The sequence below is a fragment of the Scyliorhinus torazame genome, chromosome 12 (assembly GCF_047496885.1).
Source record: "Scyliorhinus torazame isolate Kashiwa2021f chromosome 12, sScyTor2.1, whole genome shotgun sequence".
Lineage (NCBI taxonomy): Eukaryota > Metazoa > Chordata > Chondrichthyes > Carcharhiniformes > Scyliorhinidae > Scyliorhinus > Scyliorhinus torazame.
The window spans coordinates 132,925,979-132,953,031 of NC_092718.1; positions in this window are offsets into that span (position 1 = coordinate 132,925,979).

Consider the following 27,053-nt stretch of genomic DNA (forward strand, 5'->3'; position numbering starts at 1 on the left):
ACCATGTGGTCTCAAGACCATGGTCATGTGACCAGTGGTTCTCTTATTAGTGGAGACACATCCGGCCATCACCAGATCGTTGCAGGAAATGGCAGTAAGACATCCAGCTGAACAGTCGTGCTAGGTGTAGTTCCAGAGGAGTACAAAGGAACTCCATGATAACTTACTCTGTAATAGATAGCTATCTTATCTATTCAATAAAGATCCTGGTTTGGACAAATCTATGTGTTTGGGGGATTCCTTAGCAAGGTATAGAAGACCAAACACAACACTGTCTTTGATGTCCTGTCTCAGATTGTGTTTAGTATTGGTTTGAGTGACTAGATTAATTTGGTGTTTAGTTTGAAGTGATGTATTTAAGGTCCAGAACCAGATTTAGTTTAGTATTAGTTTGAGTGACTTTATTAATTTGGGATTTAGTTTGAGGTGACGTATTTGAGGTCCTGTATTAGATTGAGTTTAGTATGAGTTTGAGTGACTGTATTTGGGATTTAGTTTGAAGTGCTGTAGTTACCAGTGTTCGCATTTGTTTGAGGATTTGAGACTCTCTGGTAATTGGAGATATTGTCCTCGGTTCATTTCTGCCTCTCTGAATCATGAGATCTGTCCAGTTATCGGACATCGCACAAGATTCTAGAATTCATTGTTAAGGATGAGATTTCTAAATTCTTGGAAGTGCAGGGTCGGATTAGGACAAGTCAGCATGGATTTAGTAAGGGGAGGTCGTGCCTGACAAACCTGTTAGAGTTCTTTGAAGAGATAACAAATAGGTTAGACCAAGGAGAGCCAATGGATGTTATCTATCTTGACTTCCAAAAGGCCTTTGATAAGGTGCCTCATGGGAGACTGCTGAGTAAAATAAGGGCCCATAGTATTCGAGGCAAGGTACTAACATGGATTGATGATTGGCTGTCAGGCAGAAGGCAGAGAGTTGGGATAAAAGGTTCTTTTTCGGAATGGCAACCGGTGACGAGTGGTGTCCCGCAGGGTTCAGTGTTGGGGCCACAGCTGTTCTCTTTATATATTAACGATCTAGATGACGGGACTGGGGGCATTCTGGCTAAGTTTGCCGATGATACAAAGATAGGTGGAGGGGCAGGTAGTATGGAGGAGGTGGGGAGGCTGCAGAAAGATTTAGACAGTTTAGGAGAGTGGTCCAAGAAATGGCTGATGAAATTCAACATGGGCAAGTGCGAGGTCTTGCACTTTGGAAAAACGAATAGAGGCATGGACTATTTTCGAAACGGTGACAAAATTCATAATGCTGAAGTGCAAAGGGACTTGGGAGTCCTAGTCTAGGATTCTCTAAAGGTAAACATAGAACATAGAACATAGAAAATACAGCACAGAACAGGCCCTTCGGCCCACGATGTTGTGCCGAACCTTTGTCCTAGATTAATCATAGATTATCATTGAATTTACAGTGCAGAAGGAGGCCATTCGGCCCTTTGAGTCTGCACCGGCTCCTGGAAAGAGCACCCTACCCAAACTCAACACCTCCACCCAACACCAAGGGCAATTTTGGACATTAAGGGCAATTTATCATTGGCCAATTCACCTAATCTGCACATCTTTGGACTGTGGGAGGAAACCGGAGCACCCGGAGGAAACCCACGCAGACACGGGGAGGACGTGCAGACTCCGCACAGACAGTGACCCAAGCCGGAATCGAACCTGAGACCCTGGAGCTGTGAAGCATTGTGCTATCCACAATGCTACCGTGCTGCCCTTAAGAACAAATAAATCTACACTATATCATTTTACCGTAATCCATGTACCTATCCAATAGCTGCTTGAAGGTCCCTACTGTTTCCGACTCAACTACTTCCACAGGCAGTGCATTCCATGCCCCCACTACTCTCTGGGTAAAGAACCTACCTCTGATATCCCTCCTATATCTTCCACCTTTCACCTTAAATTTATGTCCCCTTGTAATGGTTTGTTCCACCCGGGGAAAAAGTCTCTGACTGTCTACTCTATCTATTCCCCTGATCATCTTATAAACCTCTATCAAGTCGCCCCTCATCCTTCTCCGTTCTAATGAGAAAAGGCCTAGCACCCTCAACCTTTCCTCGTAAGACCTACTCTCCATTCCAGGCAACATCCTGGTAAATCTTCTTTGCACCTTTTCCAAAGCTTCCACATCCTTCCTAAAATGAGGCGACCAGAACTGTACACAGTACTCCAAATGTGGCCTTACCAAAGTTTTGTACAGCTGCATCATCACCTCACGGCTCTTATATTCAATCCCTCTGTTAATGAACGCGAGCACACCATAGGCCTTCTTCACAGCTCTATCCACTTGAGTGGCAACTTTCAAAGATGTATGAACATAGACCCCAAGATCTCTCTGCTCCTCCACATTGCCAAGAACTCTACCGTTAACCCTATATTCCGCATTCATATTTGTCCTTCCAAAATGGACAACCTCACACTTTTCAGGGTTAAACTCCATCTGCCACTTCTCAGCCCAGCTCTGCATCCTATCTATGTTTCTTTGCAGCCGACAACAGCCCTCCTCACTATCCACAACTCCACCAATCTTCGTATCGTCTGCAAATTTACTGACCCACCCTTCAACTCCCTCATCCAAGTCATTAATGAAAATCACAAACAGCAGAGGACCCAGAACTGATCCCTGCGGTACGCCACTGGTAACTGGGATCCAGGCTGAATATTTACCATCCACCACCACTCTCTGACTTCTATCGGTTAGCCAGTTCGTTATCCAACTGGCCAAATTTCCCACTATCCCATGCTTCCTTACTTTCTGCATAAGCCTACCATGGGGAACCTTATCAAATGTCTTACTAAAATCCATGTACACTACATCCACTGCTTTACCTTCATCCACATGCTTGGTCACCTCCTCAAAGAATTCAATAAGACTTGTAAGGCAAGTCCTACCCCTCACAAATCTGTGCTGACTATCCCTAATCAAGCAGTGTCTTTCCAGATGCTCAGAAATCCTATCCTTAAGTACCTTTTCCATTACTTTGCCTACCACCGAAGTAAGACTAACTGGCCTGTAATTCCCAGGGTTATCCCTAGTCCCTTTTTTGAACAGGGGCACGACATTCGCTACTCTCCAATCCCCTGGTACCACCCCTGTTGACAGTGAGGACGAAAAGATCATTGCCAACGGCTCTGCATTTCATCTCTTGCTTCCCATAGAATCCTTGGATATATCCCGTCAGGCCCGGGGGACTTGTCTATCCTCAAGTTTTTCAAAATGCCCAACACATCTTCCTTCCTAACAAGTATTTCCTCGAGCTTACCAATCTGTTTCACACTGTCCTCTCCAACAATATCGACCCTCTCATTTGTAAATACAGAAGAAAAGTACTCGTTCAAGACCTCTCCTATCTCTTCAGACTCAATACACAATCTCCCGCTACTGTCCTTGATCGGACCTACCCTCGCTCTAGTCATTCTCATATTTCTCACATATGTGTAAAAGGCCTTGGGGTTTTCCTTGATCCTACCCGCCAAAGATTGTTCATGCCCTCTCTTAGCTCTCCTAATCCCTTTCTTCAGTTCCCTCCTGGCTATCTTGTATCCCTCCAATGCCCTGTCTGAACCTTGTTTCCTCAGCCTTACATAAGTCACTTTTTTCCTCTTAACAAGACATTCAACCTCTCTTGTCAACCATGGTTCCCTCACTCGACCATCTCTTCCCTGCCTGACAGGGACATACATATCAAGGACACGTAGCACCTGTTCCTTGAACAAGTTCCACATTTCACTTGTGTCCTTCCCTGCCAGCCTATGTTCCCAACTTATGCACTTCAATTCTTGTCTGACAATATCGTATTTACCCTTCCCCCAATTGTAAACCTTGCCCTGTTGCACGTACCTATCCCTCTCCATTACTAAAGTGAAAGTCACAGAATTGTGGTCACTATCTCCAAAATGCTCCCCCACTAACAAATCTATCACTTGCCCTGGTTCATTACCCAGTACTAAATCCAATATTGCCCCTCCTCTGGTCGGACAATCTACATACTGTGTTAGAAAAGCTTCCTGGACACACTGCACAAACACCACCCCATCCAAACTATTTGATCTAAAGAGTTTCCACTCAATATTTGGGAAGTTAAAGTCGCCCATGACTACTACCCTATGACTTCTGCACCTTTCCAAAATCTGTTTCCCAATCTGTTCCTCCACATCTCTGCTACTATTGGGGGGCCTATAGAAAACTCCTAACAAGGTGACTGCTCCTTTCCTATTTCTGACTTCAACCCATACTACCTCAATAGGGTGATACTCCTCGAACTGCCTTTCTGCAGCTGTTATACTATCTCTAATTAATAATGCCACCCCCCCCCCCACCTCTTTTACCACCCTCCCTAATCTTATTGAAACATCTATAACCAGGGACCTCCAACAACCATTTCTGCCCCTCTTCTATCCAAGTTTCCGTGATGGCCACCACATCGTAGTCCCAAGTACCGATCCATGCCTTAAGTTCACCCACCTTATTCCTGATGCTTCTTGCGTTGAAGTATACACACTTCAACCCATCTCCGTGCCTGCAAGTACTCTCCTTTGTCAGTGTTCCCTTCCCCACTGCCTCACTACATGCTTTGGCGTCCTGAATATCGGCTACCTTAGTTGCTGGACTACAAATCCGGTTCCCATTCCCCTGCCAAATTAGTTTAAACCCTCCCGAAGAGTACTGGAAAACCTCCCTCCCAGGATATTGGTGCCCCTCTGGTTCAGATGCAACCCGTCCTGCTTGTACAGGTCCCACCTTCCCCAGAATGCGCTCCAATTATCCAAATACCTAAACTTGCAGGTTGAGTCCGTAATTAAGAAAGCAAATGCAATGTTGTCATTCATCTCAAGAGGCTTGGAATATAAAAGCAGGGATGTACTTCTGAAGCTTTATAAAGCATTAGTTAGGCCCCATTTAGAATACTGTGAGCAATTTTGGGCCCCACACCTCAGGGAGGACATACTGGCACTGGAGCGGGTCCAGCGGAGATTCACACGGATGATCCCAGGAATGGTAGGCCTAACATACGATGAACGTCTGAGGATCCTGGGATTATATTCATTGGAGTTTAGGAGGTTGAGGGGAGGTCTAATAGAAACTTACAAGATAATGAATGGCTTAGATAGGTTGGATGTAGGGAAGTTGTTTCCATTAGCAGGGGAGACTAGGACCCGGGGGCACAGCCTTAGGATAAAAGGGAGTCACTTTAGAACAGAGATGAGGAGAAATTTCTTCAGCCAGAGAGTGGTGGGTCTGTGGAATTCATTGCCACAGAGGGCGGTGGAGGCTGGGACGTTGAGTGTCTTTAAGACAGAAGTTGATAAATTCTTGATTTCTCAAGGAATTAAGGGCTATGGAGAGAGAGCGGGTAAATGGAGTTGAAATCAGCCATGATTGAATGGTGGAGTGGACTCGATGGGCCGAATGGCCTTACTTCCACTCCTATGTCTTATGGTCTTATGGTCTAATTAAGGGGCTTCAGCCTATTCATTGGAGTTCTCCAATTAAATCTCAGCAACTAAGTTTCACGAACAAAAGGGGGAATTAACTTGGTTTGCGTAATCTTTTTCTCAATTTGTTTTTCTTTACATAAGGATGTTGCAACTTCCAAGTCCCTGTGGAGATCCCTTCAGAGTATAAAGAAACAAGTCTGGAAATGTAAAGACTTTGAGCAGAACTCAGAGAGATTGGCCGCTGTACGAAGGAACAGATACTTCAGAGGGAACATGCTCGAGGCATTTATCATTGTGGATAAAGTCTATTATGTGATCATTGCTCTTGTTGGCATTCCTGGTAAGTGAGGATAACAGGTTCACTTTGCATTAATCCGTGTGCTAGCTGCCCTCTGATTTTGCTCTGATCGCAATGGGCTGTTGAGGCGATTTGGAAAGAGAACCAGTGATTGGGATTAGGATGTCCTAATGTTCACTTTCCAGACATGAATACAGGGTGGACTCTCAATGGAGAATTCTGACCACAGGGTTTTGGTATCAACTCCCCAGTGACCAGGTATCACTTTGCAGTTGAATTTTACTGTGCATGACGGTGCGCAGAGTGGGATACCTGACACCAGTATCTATGATTTGCTCTGATTATTTGTCACTGTTGTAAGTTAGTTGGCAGATAATTTGCTTCTGTGTTCAGGACAGGATGTAAGAAACATAGGAGCAGGAGGAGGCATGTCGAGCCTGCCCAAACCTTCAACATGATCCTGGCTGATTATCCAACTGAGTGACTTTTTCCCTCCATATCCTTTGATCCCTTTAGCCCCAAGAGCTATATCCAGCTGCTTCTTGAAAATATGTTGGATGAGGGCAGCACGGTGGCGCATGTGGTTAGCACGGTTGCCTCACGGCGCCAAGGTCCCAGGTTCGATCCCGGCTCGAGGTCACTGTCTGTGCGGAGTTTGCACATTCTCCCCGTGTTTGCGTGGGTTTCGCCCCCACAACCCAAAGATGTGCAGGCTAGGTGGATTGAACACGCTAAATTGCCGCTAATTGGAAACAATGAATTGGATACTTTAAATTTATTTTAAAAAAGAAAATATGTTGGATGGAATTCTCCAGCCATTGGGACTCTCTGTTCCTGCCGGCAGTGCACCCCAGCCCATGGGTTTCCCGGCAATGTGGGTTGCTTTCAATGGGAAATCCCATTGACAAGCGGCAGAGAATCCTGCCGCCAGAAAATGGTGTGGCCAAATTCTCCGTACATGCTAAAAACATAGGACTCTCAACGGAGAATTCTGACCACGCAGTGTTTTGGTATTAACTGCTTTCTGTGGTAGCGAAATCCACAGGCTCATGACTCTGGATGAAGACATCTTTCCTCATCTCTGTCCCAAATGGTCTTCCCCTGTATCCTCAGACTGTGACTCCTGGGGCGGGATTCTCCGCTATCGGCGCGATGTCCGCCGACCGGCGCCAAAAACGGCACGAATCAGTCCGCCATCGCGCCGCCCCATCCGCACCTTGAGGGGCCGAGCCCTCACCTTGAGGGGCTAGGCCCACGCCGGAGTGATTTCCGCCCAGCCGGCCGGTGGGAAAGGCCTTTGGCGCCCCGCCAGCTGGCGCGGAAATGACTTTGCCGTGCGACGCATGCGTGGGAGCGTCAGCGGCCGCTCACGGCATCCCCGCGCATGCGCAGTGGAGGGGGTCTCTTCTGCCTCCGCCATAGTGAAGACCATGGCGAAGACGGAAGGAAAAGAGTGCCCCCACGGCACAGGCCCGCCTGCGGATGGTGGGCCCCGATCGCGGGCCAGACCACCGTGGGGGCACCCCCCGGGGCCAGATCGCCCAGCGCCCCCCCCCCCCCAGGACCTCGGAGCCCGCCCGCGCCGCCTTGTCCCGCCGTTCGAAAGGTGGTTCAATCCATGCCGGCTGCCGTGGGTTGACAGCGGCAGGACTTCGGCCCATCGCGGACCGGAGAATCGCCAGGGGCTGGCCCGCTGACCGGCGCGATTTCCGGCGCGGTGCGATTCCCGCCCCCGCCGAATCTCTGGTGGCGGAGAATTCGGGACACGGCAGGGGCGGGATTCACGCCAGCCCCCGGCGATTCTCTGACCCAGTGGGGGTTCGGAGAATCGCGCCCCAGGTTCCGGACTCTCTCACCATTGGGAACATCCTTCCTGCATCTACCCTGTCAAGTCAAGTTCGAATTTCATAGGTTTCTTTGAGATTTACATAGATTTTACATAGAATTTACAGTGCAGAAGGAAGCCATTCAGCCCATCGAGTCTGCACCGGCCCTTGGAAAGAGCACCCCACTTAAGCCCACACCTCCACCCTATCCCCATAACCCAGTGATCCCACCTAATCATTTTGGACATTGAGGGCAATTTAGAATGGCCAATTTGCCTCACCTGTACATCTTTGGACTGTGGGAGGAAACCGGAGCACCCGGAGGAAACCCACGCAGACACGGGGAGGACCTGCAGACTCCGCACAGACAGTGACCCAACCCGGGAATCGAACCTGGGACCTTGGCGCTGTGATGCAACAGTACTAACAACTTGCTACCGTGCCGCCAACAGTAGCAAAGGCATCTTGGCAGCGGAATTCAAGAAACAGTGGAAGGCTGTCTCTGAAGATATCCGTAATTCAATAGAGGTGGCTTTGGCTACAATTTGTTCGGCGCTGTTGAAGATAGGGTTAAAGCGCATGGGACAGTGCTACAGGGTGTGGAGGAGGCTCTTGCAAACCAGAGTGACTGGATTGTCTTGCTGGAGGCTGAAATCATAATGCTGGCTGGTGCCAAGGTGGATGATTTGGAGAATCTCTCCAGGGGCAGAACCTTAGGATTGTGGAGCTGCTGGAGGCAGTAGAGGATCCAAATGCGACCGCATTTATGTCGACGATGTTTGGGGAGATTTGGGTGGAGCATCGTCTCCTCCCAAGTTGGATCATGCCCAACGATCACTCCGGTAGAAGCCCTGTTCAGGCAAACGACCAAGAACAATCATCGCACCTCATTCTTCTGAACTCCAGCAAACATAATCCTAACTGACGCAACCTCTCTTCATACGTCAGTCCCGCCATCCCAGTTATAGCTGTGAGTCGGGAGGTGAAGGGGAGAGAGAGGAGCTTGGTGGAATTAAAAATATGGGGAAGTGGTGCTGAGCAAACTGACAGGTCTGTGGGATGACAAGTATCTGGGTCCAGATGGATTTTACCCAAGGCGCTTAACAGGTTTGACTGTTGATAAAGTAGTTGCATTGGTGTAAAGTAACCTTCTATTATTAACCGTACTTATAATTATATAGGCAAAAAATATAACGGGCTATCCACTATCTGATTCCCACCCATTCCTAATGACCCCCACTCTTTTATATACACACACCAACACAGATGGAAAAGGGTGGTTGAGAGCTAAAGAAAATATTTAAAATATTAAAGGATAAAGGATCTTTGATTCAGATGGAGGCCTTCCAGTTAGTTTCTTTCTTGTTGTGGCAAGCCAATCTGCTATCGCTAACTTCAACGAACAAAGGAATCACAGGAAACTCAGGTCAGGTTTACGATTGTTTATTCAGACACATGCAGTGGGAGAGCCCAAGGGCTGATATGAACTCTGCTGTTTACAAACTGCATATTCTTATATTATTCTTTGTGCATAGACAGACATTGTTATATTTCAACCTGATGTTAGACATAGGTATTGACCAAAACAAGTACATCCTTTGTTCCTTTGTTTAAGAAGGGTAGCGAGGATAATACAGAAAATTACAGGCCGGTCAGCCTTACTTCAGTGATAGGGAATCTATTGGAGAAGATTGTTCGGGACAGGATTTGCTCCAATTTGGAAACAAATGGGCGTATTACTGGGAGGCAGCATGGTTTTGTGAAGAGGAGGTCGTGCCTCAATTACTTGATCGAGTTTTTCGCGGAAGTGACAAATATGATAGATGAGGGAAGGGAAGTAGATGTTGTATACATGGAAAGCCTTTGACAAGGTCCCTCATGGCAGACTGGTACAAAGGTGAAGTCATACAGGATCAGAGGTGAGCTGGTAAGATGGATACAGAACTGGCTCGGTCATAGAAGGCAGAGAGTAGCAATGGAAGGATGCTTTTCTAATTGGAGGGCTGTGACAGTGATGTCCCGCAGGGATCAGTGCTGGGACCTTTGCTGCTTGCAGTATATATAAATGATTTGAAGAAAAATGTAACTGGTCTGATTAGTAAGTTTGCAAATGACACAAAGGTTGGTGGAGTTGCAGATAGTGATGAGAATTGTCAGAGGATTCAGCAGGATCTAGATCTTTTGGAGACTTGGGTGGAGAAATGACAGATGGAGTTTAATCCAGACAAATGTGAGGTAATGCATTTTGGAAGATCAAATACAGGTGGGAAGTATACAGTAAATGGCAGAACCCTTAGGAGTATAGTCAGGCAGAACCCTTAGGAGTATTGACATAAGGAAGTGACCCTATAAATACTAGATACATTGGCGGTCATTTTCCAAAATTCTTTGGACTCTGGAGTGGTTCCTGCAGATTGGGGGGTAGCAAAATAACTCCGCTATTCAAAAAGAGAGGTAGAGAGACAACGGGGAACTATAGACCAGTGAGCCTAACATCGGTAGTAGGGAAGTTGCATTATCAAGTCCATTATCAAGGATTTCATAGCATAGCATTTGGAAAGCAGTGGTATAATCAGGCAAAGTCAGCATGGATTTCTGAAAGGAAAATTATGCTTGATGAATCTACTAGAATTCTTTGAAGATGTAACTAACAGAGTTGACCATGGAGAACCGGTGGATATGGTTTATTTAGACTTTCAGAAGGCTTTCGACAAGTTGTCACAGAGCAGATGAATACAAGAACATAAGAACATAAGACCTAGGAACAGGAGGAGGACACCTGGCCCCTCGGGCCTGCTCCGCCATTCAATGAAATCATGGTTGATCTTTTGTGGACTCAGCTCCACTTTCCGGCCCGAACACCATAACCCTTAATCCCTTTATTCTTCAAAAAACTATCTATCTTTATCTTAAAAACATTTAATGAAGGAGCCTCTACTGCTTCACTGGGCAAGGAATTCCATAGATTCACAACCCTTTGGGTGAAGAAGTTCCTCCTCAACTCATTCCTAAATCTACTTCCCCTTATTTTGAGACTATACCCCCTTTCACCCGCCAGTGGAAACAACCTGCCCGCATCTATCCTATCTATTCCCTTCACAATTTTATATGTTTCTATAAGATCCCCCCCTCATCCTTCTAAATTCCAATGAGTACAGTCCCAGTCTACTCAACCTCTCCTCGTAACACAACCCCTTCAACTCTGGGATTAACCTAATGAATCTCCTCTGCACACCCTCCAGCGCCAGTACGTCCTTTATCAGGTAAGGAGACCAAAACTGAACACAATACTCCAGGTGTGGCCTCACTAACACCTTATACAATTGCAGCATATCCTCCCTAGTCTTAAACTCCATCCCTCTAGCAATGAAGGACAAAATTCCATTTGCCTTCTTAATCACCTGTTGCACCTGTAAACCAACTTTTTGCGACTCATGCACTAGCACACCCAGGTCTCTTTGCACAGCAGCATGTTTTAATATTTTATCATTTAAATAATAATCCCTTTTGCTGTTATTCCTACCAAAATGGATAACCTCACATTTGTCAACGTTGTATTCCATCTGCCAGACCCTAGCCCATTCACTTAACCTATCCAAATCCCTCTGCTGACTTCCGGTATCCTCTGCACTTTTTGCTTTACCACTCATCTTCGTGTCGTCTGCAAACTTGGACACATTGCCCTTGGTCCCCAACTCCAAATCATCTCTGTAAATTGTGAACAATTGTGGGCCCAACACTGATCCCTGAGGGACACCACTAGCTACTGATTGCCAACCAGAGAAACACCCATTAATTCCCACTCTTTGCTTTCTATTAATTAACCAATCCTCTATCCATGCTACTACTTTCCCCTTAATGCCATGCATCTTTATCTTATGCAGCAACCTTTTGTGTGGCACCTTGTCAAAGGCTTTCTGGAAATCAAGATATACCACATCCATTGGCTCCACATTATCTACCGCACTGGTAATGTCCTCAAAAAATTCCACTAAATTAGTTAGGCATGACCTGCCCTTTATGAACCCATGCTGCGTCTGCCCAATGGGACAATTTCCATCCAGATGCCTCGCTATTTCTTCCTTGATGATAGATTCCAGCATCTTCCCTACTACCGAAGTTAAGCTCACTGGCCTATAATTACCCGCTTTCTCCCTACCTCCTTTTTTAAACAGTGGTGTCACGTTTGCTAATTTCCAATCCGCCGGGGCCACCCCAGAGTCTAGTGAATTTTGGTAAATTCTCACAAGTGCATTTGCAATTTCCCTAGCCATCTCTTTTAGCACACTGGGATGCATTCCATCAGGGCCAGGAGACTTGTCTACCTTTAGCCCCATTAGCTTGCCCATCACTACCTCCTTAGTGGTAACAATCATCTCAAGGTCCTCACCTGTCATAGCCTCATTTCCATCAGTCACTGGCATGTTATTTGTGTCTTCCACTGTGAAGACCGACCCAAAAAACCTGTTCAGTTCCTCAGCCATTTCCTCATCTCCCATTATTAAATCTCCCCTCTCATCCTCTAAAGGACCGATATTTACCTTAGTCACTCTTTTTTGTTTTATATATTTGTAGAAACTTTTACTATCTGTTTTTATATTCTGAACAAGTTTATTCTCATAATCTATCTTACTCTTCTTTATAGCATTTTTAGTAGTTTTCTGTTGCCCCCTAAAAATTTCCCAGTCCTCTAGTCTCCCACTAATCTTTACCACTTTGTATGCTTTTTTCTTCAATTTGATACTCTCCCTTATTTCCTTAGATATCCACGGTCGATTTTCCCTCTTTCTACCGTCCTTCCTTTTTGTTGGTATAAACCTTTGCTAAGCACTGTGAAAAATCACTTGGAAGGTTCTCCACTGTTCCTCAACTGTTTCACCAATCTTTGCTCCCAGTCTACCTCTTTTCTCATCCCATTGTAATCTCCTGTGTTTAAGCACAAGACACTGGTGTTTGATTTTACCTTCTCACCCTCCATCTGTATTTTTAATTCCACCATATTGTGATCGCTCCTTCCGAGAGGATCCCTAACTATGAGATCATTAATCAATCCTGCCTCATTACACAGGACCAGATCAAGGACCGCTTGTTCCCTCGTAGGTTCCATTACATACTGTTCTAGGAAACTATTACGGATACATTCTATAAACTCCTCCTCAAGGCTGCCTTTACCGACCTGGTTAAACCAATCGACATGTAGATTAAAATCCCCCATGTTAACTGCTGTACCATTTCTACATGCATCAGTTATTTCTTTGTTTATTGCCTGCCCACCATAATGTTACTATTTGGTGGCCTATAGACTACTCCTATCAGTGACGTTTTCACCTTACTATTCCTGATTTCCACCCAAATGGATTCAACCTTATCCTCCATAGCACCAATGTCATCCCTTACTATTGCCCAGATGTCATCCTTAAATAACAGAGCTACACCACTCCCTTACCATCCACTCTGTCGTTCCGAATAGTTTGATACCCTCAGATATTTAACTCCCAGCCGTGACCTTCCTTTAACCATGTTTCAGTAATGGCCACTAAATCATAGTCATTCACGATGATTTGCACCATCAACTCATTTACCTTATTCCGAATACTACGAGCATTCAGGTGAAGTACACTAATGTTGGCTTTTATACCTCTGTTTTGAATCTTAACATCTCGATCAGTAACCTCTCCCAAGTTATATTTCCTCTTAACCTTTCTCCTAATTTTCCTTGTTGTTGAACCCATATCTTCATGTAACAACCTGCTCCGTCGCTTACCATTTATGTTTTTACTTCCCGTTTTATTCCTTTTAGTATTACTGGTCCTATTCACTGAGCTCCCCTCAGTCACTGTACCTTGTACTGTCGCCCTTTTTGATTTTTGACTATAGCTTCTCTGCCTTACACTTTCCCCCTTACTGTCTTTTGTTTCTGTCCCTGTTTTACTACCTTCCACGCATGAGATTACAGGTAGTGCCTTGAGATGGTTAGAAAGATAGTTAGCAGACAGAATTCAAAAAGCTGAAATAAATAGGTCTTTTTCTGATTGGCAGGCAGTGACTCGTGCGGTACCACAGGGATCTGTGCTAAGAATCCAACTATTCACATTATACATTAACAGTATGGACAAGGGAAAGAAATGTATTATCTCCAAATTTGCAGATAATACAAAATTGGGTGGGAGAGTGAGTTGTGAGGAGGATGCAGAGATCCTTCAACGGTATTTGGACAGGGCACATGAATGGCAGACGCAGTATAATGTGGATAAATGTGAGGTTATTCGCTTTGGTAGCAAAAATAGGAAGGCAGATTATTATTTGAATGGGTGTAAATTGAGAGAGGTGGATACTCAGCGAGACCTTGGTGCCCTCGTGCATCAGTCGCTAAAAGTAGATGTGCAGATACAGCAGGCAGGAAAGAAGGCAAATGGTATATTGGCCTTCATAACGAGAAGATCTGAGTATCGGAATGGAAATGATACTATTAAATGTTTTACTGCAGTTGTCTAGGGCATTGGTGAGGCCACATCTGGAATATTGTGTACAGTTTTGGCATCCTTATCTGAGGAAGGATGTTCTTGCTATGGAGGGAGTGCAGTGAAGGTTACCATGCCGATCCCTGGTATAGCAGGACTGTCGTATGAGGAGAGACTAAGTCAGTATGCATTATGTTCATTGGAGTTCAGAAGAGTGAGAGGGGATCTCATAAAAACTTACAAAATTCTAACAGAGTGAGACAGAGTAGATACAGAAAGAATATTACTCATGACCGGGGAGTCCAGAACTAGGGGTCATAGTTTTGAACTGAGGTGAGGAGAAATTTCCTCACCCGGAGAATGATGAATCTGCGGAATGCGCTACCACAGAAAGTAGTTGAGATGAAACATTGTGTAATTTCAGATCTCGCTCTTGGGGCTAAAGGGATCAAGAGATATGGAGGGAAGGCGGGATCGGGGTATTAAACAAAGAGAACAAATAACAAATAACAATACAGAACAGGAACAGTCTCTTTGGCCCTCCAAGCCTGTACCAGTCATGATACCAACCTTTGCCAAAACCCTCAGCACTTCCTTGTGCCGTATTCCTCAATACCCATCCTATCCATGTGTTTCTCAAGATGCTTTTTGAATGCCATTAATGTATCTGCTTCTGCAACCTCCCCATGCAATGCGTTCCAGGCACTCACCACCCTCTGCGTAAAAAACCTACCTCGCGGCTAGTGAATGGAGGTGAGGTGAGAGGAGGTCTGTGGATATTGGTGGTTAGCAGGTTTTGATAGGCCTACGAGGTGAGCAAGGAGGGGGGGGGGGGGGGGGGGGGGCGGGATCGATACTGGGAGATGTTTTTTCGAGAGGAAATGCAGGGGGGATTCTGGGAGGGGGGAACGGGTTCAATGTTAATAATGGATAGGGGCGGGTCAGGCTCATGGGGCCGGGCCCGGCGGTATGATGATGGTGGATAAGAAGGGGGGGTGACCCCCAGTTAGGATAGTCACGTGGAACGTGAAGGGGTTAGGAGGTCCAGTCAAGAGGTCAAGTGTGCTTGCACATCTTAAAAGTTTGAAAGCCAATGTAGCAATGCTGCAGGAGACTCACCCGAGGGTGAAGGACCAGGTGAGACTTAAAAAGGGCTGGGGTGGGGCAGCGCGGTGGCGCAGTGGGTTAGCACTTCAGCCTCACGGTACCGAGGCCCCAGGTTTGATCCCGGCGCTGGGTCACTGTCCGTGTGGAGTGCACATTCTCCCTCTGTTTGCATGGGTTTCGCCCCCACAACCCAAAATAAAATGTGCAAGCTGGGTGGATTGGCCATGCTAAACTGCCCCTTAATTGGAAAAAATGAATTGGGTACTCTAAATTTATTTTTTAAAAAGGGCTGGGTTAGTCAGGTGTTTCACTCTGGATTTGACGGAAGGGTTCGGTAATGGTCAGCAAAAGAATACGGTTCCAGATGGAGAATGTGGTTGCAGATCAGAGCGGTAGATATGTGATTATGACAGGGGTGCTGGAGGGGAGGTTAGTGGCGCTGTTAAGTGTATACAGTCCCAATTGGGGCGATGTTGGATTCGTGAAGAAGGTGTTTGGGGCCATCCCCGACTTGGACACACACAAACTGATAGTGCGCGGGGACTTGAACTTGGTGCAGGAGCCAAGGTTGGACAGGTCATGGCCGCGCTTACTGCTCCCGTCAGGGGGGGGGGGCGCGAAGGCGGTGGCTGGGGTAATGGTGGAAATGGGAGGGGTGGGAGGTTTCTGCACCCGAGGGAGTGGGAATATTTGTTTTTCTCGGCGGTCCACAAGGTATACTTGCGGATCGACTTTTTGTGGTGGGGAAGGCTTTGCTGGGGGGGTTAAGGGGTCGGAGTACTCGGCAATTGCAGTATCAGATCATGCTCCGCATTGGGTGGATATGGTACTGGAGAAGGGGGTAGTACAGAGACCGGGATGGAAATTAGATGTGGGACTGTTGGGGGACCAACAAAATTGAAAAAGTAATTAAGGAATATGTGGATTTCAACTGTAACGGTGAGGTGTTGAAGGCAGTTGTCTGGGAGGCTCTAAAGGCGGTGGTGAGGGATGAGGTGATCTCGTTTAAGGCCAGGGTGGATAAAGAGGAAAGGTTGGAGCGGCAGAGGGTAATAGATGAGATGCTGGAGGTAGATAGGAGTTACGCAGAAGACGGGGACCCAGCGAAGCTGGAAAAGAGGAAGGAACTACAGGAGAACTTTGACCGACTGTCTACCAGGAAGGCGGTGCGCCAACTGAGGCAAGAAAGGGGTGCAGTCTACAAGCATGGAGAGAAGGCGTATGTTAGTGGGTCAGCTTCGGAGGGAGGTGGCGGCAAGGGAAATTGTGCAGGCGCGGGACAGGGTAGGGAAGTTGGTGGTGGCTCCGGATCTGATTAACAAGGTCTTTGAGGAATTCTATAAGAGGATGTACAGGTCAGAGCCACCTGGGGGAGACTGAGAGATGCAAGAATTTCTAGATAGGCTGGAGTGCCCGAGGTTAGGGGAGGGGGACAGGGCTACATTGGAAGGAGCGATAGTGGAGCAGGAGATAAAAGATGCGATTGGGAGGATGCAGTCGGGGAAGGTGGCAGGGCCGGATGGGTTTCCGGTAGAATGTTATAAAAGATTCAAGGATAAGCTGGCTCCGCTGATGGTGGGGATGTTTGAGGAGGCGATAGGGAAGTGGGTGTTACCACAGACTTTGGGGCAGGCATCGATTTCCCTGTTGCTTAAAAAAGATAAAGATCCGATGGAGTGTGGGTCGTACAGGCCCATATCACTTTTAAACGTGGATGCAAGAGGGAGGCAGCTCTTTTCGACATTAGGAGGGTATTGAACGTGGTTATGGTACCAGCGGAGGGGAAGGAAACAGAGGTGGTTGTGGTATTGGACGCCGAGAAGGTGTTTGACCGGGTAGAATGGGGGTACTTGATGGCAGTTCTGGAGCGGTTTGGGATTGGACCAAGATTTGTGGACTGGGTAAAGCTACTACTATATAAGGAGCCGAGGGCGAGTGTCCGCACAAATAACATCAGCTCGAGATACTTTCCTCTTCACCGTGGGACTATGCTGGGATGCCCTTTGTCCCCCCTGCTGTTTGCACTCATGATTGAGCCGTTAGCCATCGCGTTAAGATGTTCGGGGGTATCATAGAATCATAGAATTTACAGTGCAGAAGGAGGCCATTCGGCCTATCGAGTCTGCACCGGCCCTTGGAAAGATCACCCTACCCAAGGTCAACACCTCCACCCTATCCCCATAACCCAGTAACCCCACCCAACACCAAGGCAATTTTGGACACTAAGGGCAATTTATCATGGCAAATCCACCTAACCTCCACCTAACTTTGGACTATGGGAGGAAACTGGAGCACCCGGAGGAAACCCACGCACACACGGGGAGGATGTGCAGACTCCGCACAGACAGTGACCCAAGCCGGAATTGAACCTGGGACCCTGGACCTGTGAAGCAATTGTGCTATCCACAATGCTACCGTGCTGCCCTTGGAAAGAATTAATGCGGTGGGGGATAGAGCATAGGGTGTCCTTATATGCCGATGACTTGTTATTATACGTGTCGGAACCGAGTGTGTCGATAGGGGGAATATTGGAGCTGCTTCGGGTGTTTGGGTCTTTCTCGGGGTACAAATTAAATCTAGACAAGAGTGAGTATTTTGAGGTATCTCAGCCGGGTTGGGGGCAAGGCTGGGGGACTGCTATTCTGTAGGGCAGGGACTCACTTAGATACCTGGGGGTGCAGGTTGCTCTGGAGTGGGGGGCTCCGTAGGTACAACATTTCTAGTTTGGTGGGGAGAGTGAAAGCTGACCTGGCAAGGTGGGATGGTCTCCCTCTGTCACTGGCGGGTCGGGTACAGGCGGTTAAAATGAACATGTTGCCGTGATTTCTATTTATTTTCCAATGCCTGCCGATTTTCCTGCCAAAGGCATTTTTTAGAGAGATTGAAGGAATGATTGCCTCGTTCATATGGGGAGGGAAGGTGGCCAGAGTTAGAAAGGTGCTGCTACAGAGGAGAAGGCAGCAGGGGGTTTGGGTCTTCCGAACCTGATGTATTACTACTGGGCGGCAAATGTGGAGAAGGTGCGGAGCTGGGTCAGAGGGGTTGATTCCCAGTGGGTCAGAATGGAGGAGAGTTAGTGCAGGGGGTCGGGATTGAAAGCGCTAGCATCAGCACCGCTCCCGACAGCCCCGGGGAGATACTCAGGGAGTCTGGTGCTAATAGCTTTGTTGAGAGTTTGGAGGCAGTATCGCCAACACTTCGGGTTGGGGGGCAGGGTCAAGGGAAATGCCGATTCGGGGGAGCCACAGATTTGAGCCAAGGAAGTGGGACAGAAATTTTTGGAAATTGGAGAAGGGGATTAAGATGCTAAAAGATTTGTTTTTTGGGGATCGGTTTGCAAGATTTAAGGAGCTGGGAGCGAAGTATGGGCTGGAGCAGGGGGAGATGTTTACACACATGCAGGTTCATGATTTTTCTAGGAAGGAGATACAGAGCTTCCCGGGAGATCCGGCCTCCACATTGCTGGAGGAGGTGCTGAAGACAGGCGGACTGGAGAAGGGGGTAGTGTCGGCGGTTTACGGGGCTATTTTGGAAGAGTAGGCACCACTGGAAGGGATAAAGCAAAGTGCGAGGAAGAGTTGGGAGAGGGTATGGAAGAGGGGTTCTGGTGTGAGGTGCTCCGGAGAGTGAATGCCTCCACCTCGTGCGCGAGGTTGGGGCTGATACAGCTGAAGGTGGTATACAGAGCACACCTCACAAGGGCAAGAATGAGCCGGCTCTTTGAGGGGGTAGAAGGTGTGTGTGAACGTTGCTGGGAGGGCTCTGCAAATCACGTTCATATGTTTTGGCTCTGTCCAAAGCTGGAGGATTACTGGAAGGAGGTTTATAGGATAATTTCTAAAGTGGTGCACGTGAAACTGGACCCGACCCTTGGGAGGCCATATTCGGGATGTCGGACCAGCCGGGGTTGGAAGCGGGTGCGGAGGCAGATGTTGTAGCCTTCGCCTCATTGATCGCCCGAAGGCAGATCCTGATGGGTTGGAGAACAACCTCTCCACCCTGTGCCCTGGCGTGGCGGGGGGACCTGCTGGAATTCTTGACTCTTGAGAAAGTTAAGTTTGAACTGAGGGGAAGGATGGAGGGGTTCTCCAATTCATGGGCGTTATTCATTATGCACTTTCGTGAATTGGATAACATCGAACATTAGTGGAGGGGTTGGGTGTTGGAAGGGTTGGGGGGTGGGGGACTGCACGTGTTAATGGTGACTATGGGTGATTCCTGATTCCTTTTTGTTATTCGTTTATGTTAACAAGCGGGCAGTTGTTTGGGGGTTGGTGGGAGGATGGGATTGTTGTTATTGATATGGGGATTGACATTATATTCGCTACTGCTTATTGTTTATTGTTGGTGGGTGCAAATTTGGGAGAAAATGTGAAAAAGGCGGAGAATAAAAATATTTTTTTAAAAACCTGCCTCGCGCATCTCCTCTAAACTTTGCCCCACCGTCCTTAAATCTATGCCCCCTGGTGACTGACCCTTCCACCCTGGGAAAGATGCCTGCCCGTCCTTTCCATCCATGCCCCTCATAATCTTGTAGACCTCTATGAGGTCACCTCTCAATCTCTGTCTTTCTAATGAAAACAGTTGAGTCTATTCAGCCTCTTCACATAGCTCACACCCTCCAGACCAGAAAACATCCTGGTAAACCTCCTCTGCACCCTCTCCAAAGCCTCCACATCCTTCTGGTTGTGTGGCGACCAGAATTGTGCGCAATATCCCAAGTGCTGCCTTATCAAGGTTCTATACAACTGTAGCATGACTTGCCAGTTTTTATACTCGCTGCCCCATCCAATGAAGACAAGCATTCCGTATGCTTTCTTGACTACCTTGTCCACTTGTGTTGCCACCTTCAAAGACTTGTGGACATGCACACCCAGATCTCTCTGACTTTCTACCTAAGAGTTTTGCTATTTCCCATATATTTCCCCTCTATGTTAGAACTACCAAAATGCATCACCTCACATTTGGCTGGATTAAACTCCTTTGCCATTTCTCTACCCAACCTATCTATGTCCTGCTGTATCTTTTGACAATCCTCAACACTGTCTGCCACTCCACCAACCTTGGTGTCATCCGCAAACTTACTAATCAGACCAGCTACATTTTCCTCCAAATCGTTTATGTATACTTCAAACAACAAAGGCCCCAGCACAGATTCCTGGGGGACACCACTATTCACAATATTCCATTCAGAAAAACGCCCTTCTACTGCTACCCTTTGCCTTCTGTGACTGAGCCAGTTCTGTATCCATCTTACCACCTCACCTTTTATCCCGTGTGACTTCACCTTTTGTACCAGTCTGCCATGAGGCACCTTATCAAAGGCTTTACTAAAGTCCACGTAAACAATATCCACCACTCTCCCCTCATCAATCATCTTTGTCGCCTCCTCAAAAAACTCGACCAAGTTAGTGAGATACTCATGAGTATACCCATTTGGAAACAAATGAACTTGATTATCAGCCATGATTATAATGGATGGCAGAGCAGGCTCAAAAGGCCGAATGTCCTCCTCCTGCTTTTTTCTATGATTCCATGTTTCTATTCTTAAACCTCACTGTGCATTTATATTAATTTGCCTTTTACTATTAGTACTTCCCCAAGCAATCCCCCCTTTTGGCCAGGATTTTGTCCCAATGACAGTGAAGGAAAGGCCATTATATTTCCAAGTCAGGATAGTGAGTGTCACGTGAAAGTACCCTTTAAGAAATGGGTGTTTAAGAAATGTACCTTTAAGAAATGGAGCTGCTCATGTTACTGGAGTGATGTCAGAGTGTGGGTGGAGCTGAGCTCCACTTCTGCTTTTTTAGTTTCAGTTTGAGAAAAGCTTGGGTGTGTCTGTGAGCTGCACAGCTGTTGATCTCTGACACACAAAGACTATCTATGGATCATTTGGCAAACTCAGAATTGTAAAAAGGTCTCAGTATTAAATGGAACCCTAATATGTTCCTGTTTGAAGGTCTTTTGGATGATAAAAGGACAGCATACAGGTTATTTAGTGTTGTATTCTTTGGGGGTGTATTTGATTTACTGGTTGCTAAGATGTTCACTGTTTGTTTTAGAAAGGTTAACTTGAGTTCATAGAATAAACATTGTTTTGTTTTAAAAACCACTGGTCCATGTCTGCTGTACCATACCTAAGAGTAAGCCGTGTGCTCCCATACCACAATCTATCAATAGTTATGGGTCAGGTGAACTCCATGATACCCTTTGAGATTCTCTAAACCCTGGCCCATAACAATTGGGGGCTCAAGGGGGATAAAAGTCTATCTGTTGGATTGGCTTAGTGAACTTAAAGATAGTGAGGGGTGAGCATATAATGGTTGCTTTTCAGGTGTGGTATTTTTGTTTAAGTGGGGAGTGTGTTGTGGACAATGGCTCTTTCAGAGGCTCTGACGTTTTTGGGGGTGGAGACGGTCACACGCAGTACCTTACGGACAGAGACTAAAAGCAGACTGTTAGATTTGGCAAAAACATTGCAATTAACATTACCTGACAAAATGCGAAAAGATGAGGTAATTATGGCGGTGGCTAAGCATTTAAAGTTGCTGGAGTTACAGTTTGATTCATTGGAAATGGCAAAAATTTAGTTGTAAATTAAACAAATGGAACATGAGAGAGAATTAAAGCAGCTTGAATACGAAAGAGAGAGAGCGGAAAGAGAAAGAGAGACAGAGGAAAAGGAAAAGGAAGGAGAAGAAAGGAGAAATGAAAGATAGCCCTCACAGAACAAAAAGAAAGAGAGAGGGAGATACAGATCAAGGAAAAAGGATAAAGAGTGGGAGTTTGAACTTCAGAAAATGGCCATGAAACATGACAGTCAGTTAAAATTGGCAGACGTAAAGGGAAACGTACAGTTGGATGATAGTGATGAGGATAGTGAGAAAGAGCGTCAAAGTCGAAGGCTTGGTGGGAATCTATTTAAATATGTCCAAGCATTGCCAAGGTTTGACGAGAAGGAAGTAGGAGCCTTTTTCATTTAATTTGAGAAGGTAGCTGAACAAATGAAATGGCCACAGGACATGTGGGTATTACTGATTCAAACAAAGTGTTTGCATCACTACCAGAGGAGGTATCTGGGACGTATGAGGAGGTGAAAAAAATCCATCTTGGGTGCATATGAACTCGTGCCTGAAGCTTACGGACAAAGGTTTAGAAATTTAAGGAAAGAATTTGGTCAAACATACATGGAGATTGAAAGGCTCAAACTCAGTAATTTTGATAGGTGGACAAGGGCTTTGAAAATAGACCAAACGTATGAAGCTCTCAGAGAAATTGTACTTTTGGAGGAGTTTATACATTCAATTCCTGATGTAGTGAGAACTCAGGTGGAAGAACAGAGGGTTAAAACTGCAAGGTTAGCAGCAGAAATGGCAGATGATTATGGATTAGTTCATAAATCAAAGCTTGGTTTCCAACATCAGTTTCAGCCTGTGAGGGATAGAAACTGGGGACATGAGAAATACTCAAGTGGTAAAGGTAAAGGTGATCTGATGGGAGATAATAAGGAGAGTGTACCTCAGATTAAAAAAGAAATCCAGGAGGGGGGAAAAGAAATGAAAAGTTTCAAATGCTTTCATTGTAATAAACTAGGCCATGTAAAGTCACAGTGGTTGAAGAAAAGCACTGGGAAGGCTGATGTGGTAAAACAGGATAAGACAGTGGGGTTTGTTAAAGTGGTAAAGGAAAGCCCAAGTGAAGCAAAGGAGGTGCGAAAGATTGTACAGCCTGATCAAGAGGTGATTGATACGAAGGTGCCAGATCTCTTTAAAGAATTTACTTCTGTGGGTAAAGTTTACTCATGTGTATCAGGAGAAGCATTTAAAAAAGTCACAATTTTAAGAGATACGGGAGCTAGTCAATCTTTAATGGTAAGAGATGAGGAGTATTGTAGTTTGGGAAGAATGTTGCCAGAAAAGGTGGTAATATGTGGAATTCAGGGTGAGAGGAGTAGTGTTCAATTATATATGGTAAGGTTGGAAAGTCCAGTGAAGAGTGGTGAAGTGGTAGTAGGAGTAACAGAGAAACTATCTTGCCTAGGAATACAGTTTATCTTGGGTAATGATATAGCTGGATCGCAAGTGATGCCTACTGTGGTTGATAAGCCAGTGGAAAATCAGACAACTGAAGTGTTGAAGGACGAATATCCTGGGATTTTTCCGGATTGTGTAGTAACAAAGTCACAAAGTCACAGGTTAAGACAAGAGGAGAAATCAAAGAGTGAAGATGAAGTTGAAGTGCAATTATCAGAAACGATTTTTGATCAGATGGTTGAAAAATTACGAGAACAGGTGGAGGATGAGGCAGATAGTTTTAGTTCAGGAAAATTGGCGGAGTTACAACAAAAAGATATAGAAATAAAACGGATGTATCAGAAAGCATACACGTGTATACTAGAGTGTTAATACCGTAAAAGTAATATCTTGATAAGAAAATGGAGACCTTTACATATGCAGGCGGATGAAAAGTGGGCAGAAGTTCATCAAGTAGTATTGCCGGTAGGTTATAGACAGGCGGTGTTGCAAGTTGCACATGGGGTCCAGTGGGAGGTAATTTGGGGATAAGGGAAACTCAAGCTAAAATCCAAAAACATTTTTATTGGCCTACATAAAGATGTAGTTAAATGTTGTCAATCATGTCACATGTCAAGTGATAGGGAAACCTCAAGCAGTGATAAAACCAGCACCCTTAATACCCATTCCAGCATTTCAGGAACCTTTTACAAGGGTCCTAATTGATTGCGTAGGACCACTTCCGAAAACAAAAAGTGAGAATCAGTATCTTTTGACTATAATGGATGTGTCTACTAGGTTTCCAGAGGCCATTCCAGTATGTAATATTACAGCTAAAAAGATTGTGGAGGAGTTACTTAAATTCTTTACGAGATATGGACTATCCACAGAAATACAGTCGGATCAAGGATCAAATTTTACCTCGAGGTTATTCAAAGAAGTTATGGATAGCTTAGGAATAAAACAATTTAAATCAACTGCGTACCATCCAGAATCGCAGGGAGCGTTAGAAAGTGGCATCAGACATTAAAGACAATGTTGAGGGCTTATTGCCACGATTATCCAGAGGATTGGGATAAAGGTATTCCATTCGTATTGTTTGCAATTAGGGATGAATCTAATGAGTCAACCAAATTTTGTCCTTTTGAACGAATTTTTCGTCATGAGGTAAGAGGACCACTTAAATTGATTAAGGAAAAATTGGTGGGTGAGAAATGTGAAATTACATCATTGGATTACGTGTCAAATTTTAGGGAATGATTAAATAGAGCAGGTGAATTGGCTAGACAACATTTGAAAGTTGCACAAAATGTGATGAAACGGGTCACGGACAAGAAATCCAACGTTCTTAGTTTTGCCAGTGGAGATAAGGTTTTAGTGTTGTTACCAGTGGTAGGTGAACCTTTAAAAGCTAGGTTTTATCATAGAATTTACAGTGCAGAAGGAGGCCATTTGGCCCACCAAGTCTGCACCGGAGCACCCGAAGGAAACCCACGCACACACGGGGAGGATGTGCAGACTCCGACAGACAGTGACCCAAGATGGAATCGAACCTGGGACCCTGGAGCTGTGAAGTAATTGTGCTATCCACAATGCTACCGTGCTGCCCTTTTGTGGACCTTATCAGATTGAAAGGAAATTAAATAATGTGAATTATGTGGTAAAAACACCAGATAGAAGGAAGACTCAACGAGTGTCATGTGAATATGCTTAAAAGGTACTTTGAAAGGGAAGGAGAGAAAAAGGAGGAGGTTTTAATGATTCTAACTCAAAGTGACAGACCAAATCCGGGATGACTGTGAATTTGACATACCTCACATTAAATTGGAAAATGAGGATGTTCTTAAAAATTGGGATAAATTGTTGAGTTATCTTCCAGAGGAAAAACAAACTGACCTGAAAGAGTTATTGATATCACATGGGCAAGTTTGTAGAGATAAATTGGGAAGTACTAAAATGGCTATACATGATGTGGGAAATGCTGTTCCTATCAAACAACATCCATATAGACTTAACCCTTTAAAATTGGCACAGGTTACCAAAGAGATTGAGAGTATGCTTAAAAATGGTATACTTGAAGCCAATGGAGCTCACCCACAGTGATGGTACCTAAACCAGACGGTACCCAACAGTTGTGTGTGGACTATAGAAAGGTTAATGCAGTTACAAAAATTGACTCTTATCCTATCCCACGTTTGGAGGATTGCATTGAGTAAGTGGGACAATCAGCTTTTATTTCCAAATTGGATTTACTTAAAGGTTACTGGCAGGTACCTTTATCCGAAAGGGCGAAGGAGATTTCAGTTTTTGTGACTCCAGATGGTATATACCAATTCAAAGTTATGCCATTTGGCATGAGCAACGCCCCAGCCACATTTCAACGATTACCTAACAAAGTCGTTTCAGGATTACCCAATTGTGCGGTATACATCGACGGTCTGATAAATTTCAGCCCGACATGGAAAGAACAGTTAAAACATCTGATGGAGTTATTCGATCAACTTCTGGAGGCGGGTTTGGTGACAAACCTAGCCAAAAGTGAATTTGGAAGAATCACTTCCTTGAGGAGTGTTCGATACCCTCAAGACAAAGGGAAATAATGCGATTTCTTGGCATGAGTGGATTTGATTGAACATTTGTGCAAAGGTTTTGGAGCGTGATTGCTCCACTGATGGACTTGCTTAAGAAACGTCGAAAATTTCAATGGACGGCGACCTTTCAACAGGCATTTGACTGCCTGAAAACTGTGATAACCAATGCTCCTGTGTTGGAGAATTGCAAGGGACTCTGTGATCAGATTGAACTAAAGTATCTGACTTTAAAGAGAAATGCCGAGGCGTAGAGAAATGGACGGATCGTGCAGAGACCTTCTTGTTCAAAGAGACTGTCAATCATGAAGAATTTCAGTTGGAGGAAGAAGAACGGGAAAAAAATGGACTATATTATTATACCTGTTTGTGGGTGTTGTTTTTGTGAAACAAAAAGTATATTTACTGTGTGCACTTCTTAAAGGATGGTGAAAAGATGAAAAATGAAACCATCTTGAAGTTGATGGTTTATTTTTTTTCTTGGGAGGGAGGTGTCACGTGAGAATACCCTTTAAGAAATGGGTGTTTAAGAAATGGAGCAGCTCATGTTACTGGAGTGATGTCAGAGTGTGGGTGGAGCTGAGCTCTACTTCTGCTTTTTAAATTTCAGTTTGATAAAAGCTTGGGTGTGTCTGTGAGCTGCACTGCAATTGATCTATGACACGCAAAGACTATATGGATCATTTGGTTAACTCAGAATTGTAAAAAGCTTTCAGTATTAAATGTAACCCTAATGTGTTCCTGTTTGAAGGTTTGTTAATTATTTTGGATGATAAAAGGACAGCATACAGGTTATTTAGTGTTGTATTCTTTGGGGGTGTATTTGATTTACTGGTTGCTAAGATGTTCACTGTTTGTTTTAGAAAGGTTAACTTGAGTTCACAGAATAAACATTGTTTTTTTTTACAAACCACTGGTCCATTTTCTGCTGTACGGTTAAGTAATGGGTTAAGAGACATTGCAATCAGTTGTCTCATTTATGTTAAGTATCCATTAATTGACACTGATATGTAAAGGGGCTTCAGGTGGCCTCTGTCAGGTGATGTAGAAGTCATAGAATCATAGAAGTTTACAGCATGGAAACAGGCCCTTCGGCCCAACCAGTCCATGCCGCCCAGTTTTTACCATTAAGCTAGTCCCAGTTGCCCACACTTGGTCCATAACCCTCTATACCCATCTTACCCATGTAACTATCTAAATGCTTTTTAAAAGACACAATTGTACCCGCCTCTACTACTACCTCTGGCAGCACATTCCAGATACTCACTGTCCTCTGAGTGACGAAATTGCCCCTCTGGGCCCTTCTG